We start from the raw sequence: 9,069 nt of genomic DNA, 5'->3' as shown, positions 1-9,069 counted from the left end.
TCCTCCTTTATAGCGGCTCCCTCCACCTCCACCCATTCTTTCATCACCTCTCTTTCATCCTCTTCCTCCTCCTTTAAGCCATCCATAAGCCATCTCTCTCCATGGTAGCCCCCTCCACCTCAATCCTTTTTTGTTGGCAACCCATCTTTTCCTCTCTCCTTCCTTGCCATCCTCTTCTCCTCTTTATCATCTTTCTCCTCCTCCAATTCATTCCTCATTGGTGGCTCCTTTTTTCTCATCCACTTCTCATTTTCATCTTCTTCCTCCTTCAAGCACATCTACAGACGAAGGATATTTTTATCTATTGAGAGAGAAAGCTAATATCATTTGTTGGTAAGTGAATGATTAGACCATATTGGAATATATCAATAACTAGAAGGACTAGTTTGATATTTTTTAAAGTATAGGAGATATAAGTAAAATTGGACTAAAGTTGATGAGGTATTTCTATAATTTTCTCTATGTTTAATATGTATCTATTAGTTAAATATAACAACAGTAGTTATTGAGTACAATATTCCAGCATTATATCATGTATATGATAATTAATAACATAAAATATAATTTATTATATATTATATTATTTACCATATATCAATTATATTTCAATACTTAGGTAAAATTTGATATTGTATCATATGAATATAACAAATATAAAATTTACTAACTAATAGTAAGAGAATACATAATTATTTTGATTGGATATAGTAAAAATTCTAGTTATATTATATTCTTGTTTGTGTATATTATGTAAAATCTTCTTTTAAAAATATTCAAAGCACCTAAAATTCTATAGATTTATAATTATTCATGGTAGATTTCATCTCCATTGGATAATTCATCTAATAGAAATATAATATTATCAAAAATGATTAACCATATATTATAATCCTAAAATAATAAAATAGATCTCAACAAAACAAAACCAACAATAAGACAGCCAACATGCACCTAATTAAACAATAGAATAATGTAGTAGCTATAAACAAAAATAAAATAAAAGAAATAACTCAAGAGAGAGGAGAAAAAATAATCACACATAAGATAATGAATAAATAAGTCAAAAAGCAAATCAATTTAGATAATGCTTTGTTCGTTTAAACATGAAGCACTATACATGGTATCCGACCTTAGTCTTCTACAAAGAGGGAAACAAGTGGAATCAAGAGCCTAAATATAAAAATAATCCATATACACATGATTTGAAATAGGGAATTTTAATATTAGTTTTAATTTTAATTGAGGAGTAAAAGATTTGCCCAATTAGTATAAGTTACAACAAATACCAAGAAAATACCTGAAGATATAAATCTAAAAGTTTAATTATGCAAATCTAATTTTTAATTGGTTCAATTCAAACCCTAATTATAATTTTAATAGATTTGTTGTGATAGAGTTGTCGTGTGATGTCATGTTACTCACTTATGTACCCTCCTTTTTCATATTTCAAAGCTCCATCATGTGATAATTCTATTATAACAGGCAAATAAAAATTATAGTTGAGGTTCAAATTGAACCAATTTGAAAGTTGGATGATCTGATTACATTAAATAAAACTTGGGATGAAATTGAAAAAATTCCTAAAAAGTTCAAGATGTTTTGCATAACTAAGCCAAGCCTAAAAGAAAAATACTTTACAAATATTATTATATCTCTTATTCATATGTGATTTCTTTTCCTATTCCCCTTAGAAACTCAAAAAAATATAAACCAATTTTATAGAAGCTAATTTGACTAATTTTTTCTTCAAAGTGCATCTAAAACAATTCTATTTTCTAGCATACTTTAATTAAACATAATAAGTACAAGTGTGTATGTGTGTGCGTGTCTACATACATATATACATACATACATATATAAATACATACATACATACATACATACATACATACATACATATATATATATATATATATATATATATATATTAAAACTAGTTAACAAAAAGGGAAAAAATTATATCTGGCATCGCATCATATGAATTTTAAGTTAATATGAAAAGAAGGCAACCACTCTTAAAAAAAAAATCTAAACCCAAAATTAGGCCTAATTACTTTAAAAATTTCAAACATTTTAAGGATTTTCATTTTTATTTCGAACTTCTATTTGCAGAAATCTGATCCTCAAATTTTTATAATATTATAATTTCTCCCTTGACCGCTATTTCCATCCAATGGCTATGACGAAAATATCATGTGTTATTATGTGACACATACTGGAAGCTGATGTGGTATAGAACTAGTTGATGTAGAACTTGAACTCTATTTCATCTTTTTCTCTCCACCACTACCTCCTCTAAAATTCTACCACCTTTTACACCACTATTAGTACCTCTGTCTATACTATCACTATCTTTAAATCCTCTGTTATGATGGCTACCACCACCATCACTACCACCACTAAGATTGTCTTTGTCATCATTCTTTTTATCAAGTATTAAAAATTTTGAACTTTGAGATCATAAAGATCTTAGTGTTGAAAAAAAAAAAGGGTTATAACATTGATAACTAGCCAACTTTATGATTACTTTAAAGTAGAACCCACAAGTTATTTTGGATAATATAAAGTTGGGTTATAATCTTTAATATGTGAAGATTAAGAATATAAAATCATATTGTTAAACCCAAACTTATGTGAATGAAAAATTGTGTGCTTAGGCCAGCTCGGCACGGCTTATGTGAAAAATAAAATAATTTATTATTATTATTTTATTCATCACTTTTCAAAGAGGCATTTGTGTATATGCAACTTTTCATTTAAAATTTAAATTTTTGTACCTACTTGTTCGTACATATATAGAGACGTACGAATAGGTGTATACATTGAAAGGTTGTGACTGATCATGATAAGACTCGTGTCCATTCACTAAGAGACACTTACAGGTCTAGAGGCACATACAAATCTATAAATAAATATATTAGCATTCTTTGTAAGAAAGACTTCAGAGAGTTTCTTTGCATCACGTTCCTTAATTACTTCTATTCTATTCTATGTTTTTGTCATTATCATTAAGAGAGTCCTGCTATATATTGGTTTGCTAGGCTTGTGAATTGTAGTGCTACTTTCATAAGCGTATAATCCTTATATCTTGGAAGATGTTCGTCATAAACTGTGAGCACCAGTGCAGGAGGAATTAGTCCTAAGGACTTAGAGTAAAACTCTAGCCTCGGTCATCTCTATTTCATCAACATCGGCAATACTAGCAATAACGCCAATATCGTCAATACCGCAGACAACAATCTTAAGACTAATTCTGTATCTTTTGTTGGCAATTCTGTTTGATTGAGATGGTGTCCACTACAGTTTCATTTACTACTTTTGTGAAGCCTGAGAAGCCAGAAAAGTTCATTGAAATTGACTTCAAAAGGTGACAACAGAAGATGCTATTTTACTTGACCACACTCAATTTGGTCAAGGTTTCGAAAGAAGACACCCTTGTTCTAAAAGAGGGTGAAATGGACAAGCAAGTTGTGGCTACCATTGATGCATGGAAACATTCAGATTTCTTATGCAAGAACTATATTCTGAATGGGTTGGAAAATACACTATACAATGTGTATAGTCCCATTACTACTGCCAAAGAATTATGGGAATCTTTGGACAAAAAATATAAAACAGAAGATGCTGGTCATAAAAAGTTTGTGGTCAGTAAATTTCTAGATTACAAGATGGTTGATTCCAAAATAGTCATGGATCAAGCGCAGGAGCTTCAAATCATTTTTCATGACATCCATTCTGAGAAGATGTCTCTTAGTGAATCCTTTCAAGTGGCAGCCATCATTAAAAAACTGCCACCATCCTAGAAGGATTTTAAGAATTACCTCAAACATAAGCACAAAGAAATGGGTATTGAAGATCTCATTGTGAGGCTGTGCATTGAGGAAGATAACAAAAAGAACGACAACAAGTCTGTAGATGTGTCCACAGAGATTAAAGCAAATCTTGTGGAAGGACAAAGCAGCAAGAAAACTTCTAAGAAAAAAAAGTACTCGGATGATGGCCCCATACAACAGAAGTCGAAAAAATTTAATGGAAAGTGCTATGTGTATCAGAAATAAGGACATAAGGCTAAAGATTACAGGTCTAAGAGAAAGAAACCAAAGGATCAAGCCAACGTGACTGAGGATATTTTATCTAAGAAAGTCTCTGATCTGATGCTGTCTGCTGTGGTCTTTGAGGCCAATATGATTGATAATTCTAGAGAGTGATATGTTGACATCGGTGCCACCAAACATATATGTACTGATAAGAGCATGTTTTCTTCTTATACATTAATTCATGGTAGAAAATTGTTCATAAGTAATTCTGCAACTTCAGAGATAGTAGGTCTGGGCAAAGTAGTTTGAAAAATAACTTCAGATGAGGAACTCACTCTTAACGATGTGCTGCACGTGCCTGATATTCGCAAGAATCTAGTTTTTGGCCCATTATTGAACAAACATGGGTTCAAGATTGTCACGCCCCCGACCCGAGATTGTGAATCGAGGGTCGCGGCAACCGCCACACACTCATGAAGAACTCTCTCCATAAGCATGCAAGGCATCTCATCACGATATCAATGCATCGCAGCGGAATAAATTCAAATAATTATTATTCAACTTTAATTCAAGTAATTAAATCAAATGTCTTACATCCAATAAAATTTTTGCTAAAAAAATAAAAACAATAGATCTAAGTTCAATGAAGTTGACAATGCTAAATCTCGCCTCTAAAAGCTCTGTCCCAACATTTCTTCCCACGTTCGAAATTAATTATCTGAACTGAAAAATAGAAAGAAAGGTAATGAGCTAGACAGCTCAGTAAGTAACAAGTATCTCTACCAGATATTCAGATATTATTTAATTTTCAAGAACAATGCTGCAAATAACATAAAAATATATTTCATGCTGATTTAATGCAAATCCAATATTTTCAAAAATTCACACATAATATAATCATAAATCCGATTCGATTCAAAACACTCGTAACTCAACAGCCTCGACTATGACCAACGTTTAACCCCCATTGGCGGGATCCACAGAATACCAGCGCACAACCCCTACTGGCAGGGTCCAAAAATACCAGCGCACAACCCCCACTGGCAGGGTCCACAAATACCAGCGCACAACCCCCACTAGCAGGGTCCACAAAGTACCAACGTATAATCCCCATTGGCGGGGCCCACTGAAACATAGTTAGGCTGAGAGCATAAATCCGATCTATATCAAAACACTTAGTACCACAATATATATCATAATCTTTCACTAAACATGTGCATAAATTGATATACCATAACATTTCAAAAGCACTTTTCTTTTAAAACATAATTTCATAAATCATGCATAATTTCAGAGAATAATTATTTATTTTCAGAATAAATATGGAATATCTCGAGGAGATGATTCATTACTTACCTTTCACGGAGCACTGAACGAATAGATCGACTAACTTCTAAGAGATTCTTCTGTGCCTATTATCCAAAATTATATTTTTACATTAATTTAATTCAAAATTAAATCTAACATATCCCAAAATTAAAATCTCGCTTAAAATCAGACTTGTCTCTAAACTCGATCAGAATCATCAGATGAGACCTCCCACTACGCTAATCCTAGAGGAATAACTTTAGAGAAAGAGGAATCCATCAAGAGAGAGAAATATCCTAGAGAGAGAAAATTCTAGAGAGAGAAAGTAGAGAGAGAAAGTCCAATTTTAGAGAGAGAAAGTCAGGGTTCAGTCTGAAAGAAGAGAGAGAAACTCTCTCTCTCATCATTTTTTTTATTTTTTATTTTATTTATTCACTTATTTATATATATATATATAAGTATATATATATATATTTACATATATATATATATATATTTTATTATTATTATTATTATTATATTTATTCTTTTCTCTTTTTTTTTTTTTTTCTTTTCTTTTCTTTGCTTTTCTTTTCTTTTTCTTTTCTTTTTTTTTCTTTTCTCTTCTCTTTTCTTTTTTTTTTTCTCTTTTTCCTTCTTTCTCTTTTCTTTTTCTTCTTTTTCTTTTTCTTCTTTTTCTTTTTCTTTTCTTTTTCTTCTTCTTCTTCTTCTTTTTCCTTGGTTCCTTTCAGGCCGAACAGGGGACGGTGGGGGTTCTCCGGCCTTGACCGACCGTTCGGGCCACGGCCGCCGCGGCGGAGGCCGGCGGCCGACGGGAATCACTCCCCCGGTCACGGAGGGGCGGGGCCGGCGATCAATTCCGATCACCGGTGCCGGAAAATTCAAGGAAAATAGATAAAAAACAGAGTCTTTTTCCCCGACCAGAAATCGGCGACTTTCGTCGCCGGCAGCCGCGCACAAATGCACGGGGAGAAAGGAGAAGAAAGAGGGAAAGAAGAAGGAGACTCACCTCAGCCTCCGGAGACCTCGTCGGCGGCGATCACGGCGAGAAATCAAAACGGTGACCGCAGCTTTATTTCGGGAAAATCAGAGGGAAGGAGAGGGAGAAGAGGCCGATGATCGGTCTCAAGGGGAAGGGGTCTTCTTATAGAGCACCCTAGGACTCCGAGGGGTCCTAGGAGTCCTAATTTCCATGGGTTTCGCCGGAGAAGAAGACTCCTACCAGGAGTCTTCTTCCCGGTTGCTCTGTTTTTTTTTTTTTTTTTTGGGCTATAACATTCTTCACCCCTAAAAAGAAATTTTGTCCTCGAAATTTTTCATACCTGTCACCATTGTATTGGAAGCCTGTGGATTCTGTTGAGTAAGCGCATAAACTCTTCCCTGGATTTTAAAAATCTGTCCGCCACCCTTATGTTGTCCCTCATGAGTTCTTTGGCCAACTTGATTTTCAGTATTTAGCGGGCAGCTAGCAATTTTATGATCCTTCTGACTATATTTGAAACAAGCACCGGTACTCCAATAGCAATCATTTTCTGCATGATTTTTTGCCACATCTGGAGCACGGCTCACCATCAATCTGTTGAGTCTTATTTTCTACTGCTCTCTGAACTTTTGATGTTTTTATTATTATGATGCTCATACTTTAACGTCCCAATATTCCTAATGTTTACCCACCTACACTCATACTGTGTCAAATTCTATGTGTCATAATTTATCCACTTATGCTCTGATACCATATTAATTGTCACGCCCCCGACCCGAGATTGTGAATCGAGGGTCGCGGCAACCGCCACACACTCATGAAGAACTCTCTCCATAAGCATGCAAGGCATCTCATCACGATATCAATGCATCGCAGTGGAATAAATTCAAATAATTATTATTCAACTTTAATTCAAGTAATTAAATCAAAAGTCTTACATCCAATAAAATTTTTGCTAAAAAAATAAAAACAATAGATCTAAGTTCAATGAAGTCGACAATGCTAAATCTCGCCTCTAAAAGCTCTGTCCCAATATTTCTTCCCACGTTCGAAATTAATTATCTGAACTGAAAAATAGAAAGAAAGGTAATGAGCTAGACAGCTCAGTAAGTAACAAGTATCTCTACCAGATATTCAGGTATTATTTAATTTTCAAGAACAATGCTGCAAATAACATAAAAATATATTTCATGCTGATTTAATGCAAATCCAATATTTTCAAAAATTCACACATAATATAATCATAAATCCGATTCGATTCAAAACACTCGTAACTCAACAGCCTCGACTATGACCAACGTTTAACCCCCATTGGCGGGGTCCACAGAATACCAGCGCACAACCCCCACTGGCAGGGTCCAGAAATACCAGCGCACAACCCCCACTGGCAGGGTCCATAAATACCAGCGCACAACCCCCACTTGCAGGGTCCACAAAGTACCAACGTATAATCTCCATTGGCGGGGCCCACAGAAACATAGTTAGGCTGAGAGCATAAATCCGATCTATATCAAAACACTTAGTACCACAATATATATCATAATCTTTCACTAAACATGTGCATAAATTGATATACCATAATATTTCAAAAGTACTTTTCTTTTAAAACATAATTTTATAAATCATGCATAATTTCAGAGAATAATTATTTATTTTCAGAATAAATATGGAATATCTCGAGGAGATGATTCATTACTTACCTTTCACGGAGCACTGAACGAATAGATCGACTAACTTCTAGGAGATTCTTCCGTGCCTATTATCCAAAATTATATTTTTACATTAATTTAATTCAAAATTAATGTAAAAATATAATTTTGGATAATAGGCACGGAAGAATCTCCTAGAAGTTAGTCGATCCGTTCATTCAGTGCTCCGTGAAAGGTAAGTAATGAATCATCTCCTCGAGATATTCCATATTTATTCTGAAAATAAATAATTATTCTCTAAAATTATGCATAATTTATGGAATTATGTTTTGAAAGAAAAGTGCTTTTGAAATGTTATGGTATATCGATTTATGCACATGTTTAGTGAAAGATTATGATATATATTGTGGTACTAAGTGTTTTGATATAGATCGGATTTATGCTCTCAGCCTAACTATGTTTCAGTGGGCCCCGCCAATGGGGATTATACGTTGGTACTTTGTGGACCCTGCCAGTGGGGGTTGTGCGCTGGTATTTGTGGACCCTGCCAGTGGGGGTTGTGCGCTGGTATTTCTGGACCCTGCCAGTGGGGGTTGTGCGCTGGTATTCTGTGGACCCCGCCAATGGGGGTTAAACGTTGGTCATAGTCAAGGCTGTTGAGTTACGAGTGTTTTGAATCGAATCGGATTTATGATTATATTATATGTGAATATTTGAAATTATTGGATTTGTATTAAATCAGCATGAAATATATTTTTATGTTTAATTGCAGCATTATTCTTGAAAACTATATAATATCCGAAATGTCTGGTTGAGATATTTGTTACTTACTGGGCTGTCTAGCTCATTACCTTTCTTTCTATTTTTCAGATTCAGACAATTAATTTCGAGCGTGGGAAGAAATATTGGGACAGAGCTTTTAGAAGCGAGATTTAGCATTGTCAACTTCATTGAACTTAGATTTATTATTTTAGTAAAATTTTATTGGATGTAAGACATTTGATTTAATTACTTGAATTACAGTTGAATAATAATTATTTGAATTTTTTCCGCTGCAATGCATTGATATTGTAATGAGATGCCTTGCATGCTT

Source organism: Elaeis guineensis, chromosome 1 (genome assembly GCF_000442705.2).
Source record: "Elaeis guineensis isolate ETL-2024a chromosome 1, EG11, whole genome shotgun sequence".
Classification (NCBI taxonomy): domain Eukaryota; kingdom Viridiplantae; phylum Streptophyta; class Magnoliopsida; order Arecales; family Arecaceae; genus Elaeis; species Elaeis guineensis.
Note: the sequence above shows the minus strand (reverse complement) of the source record.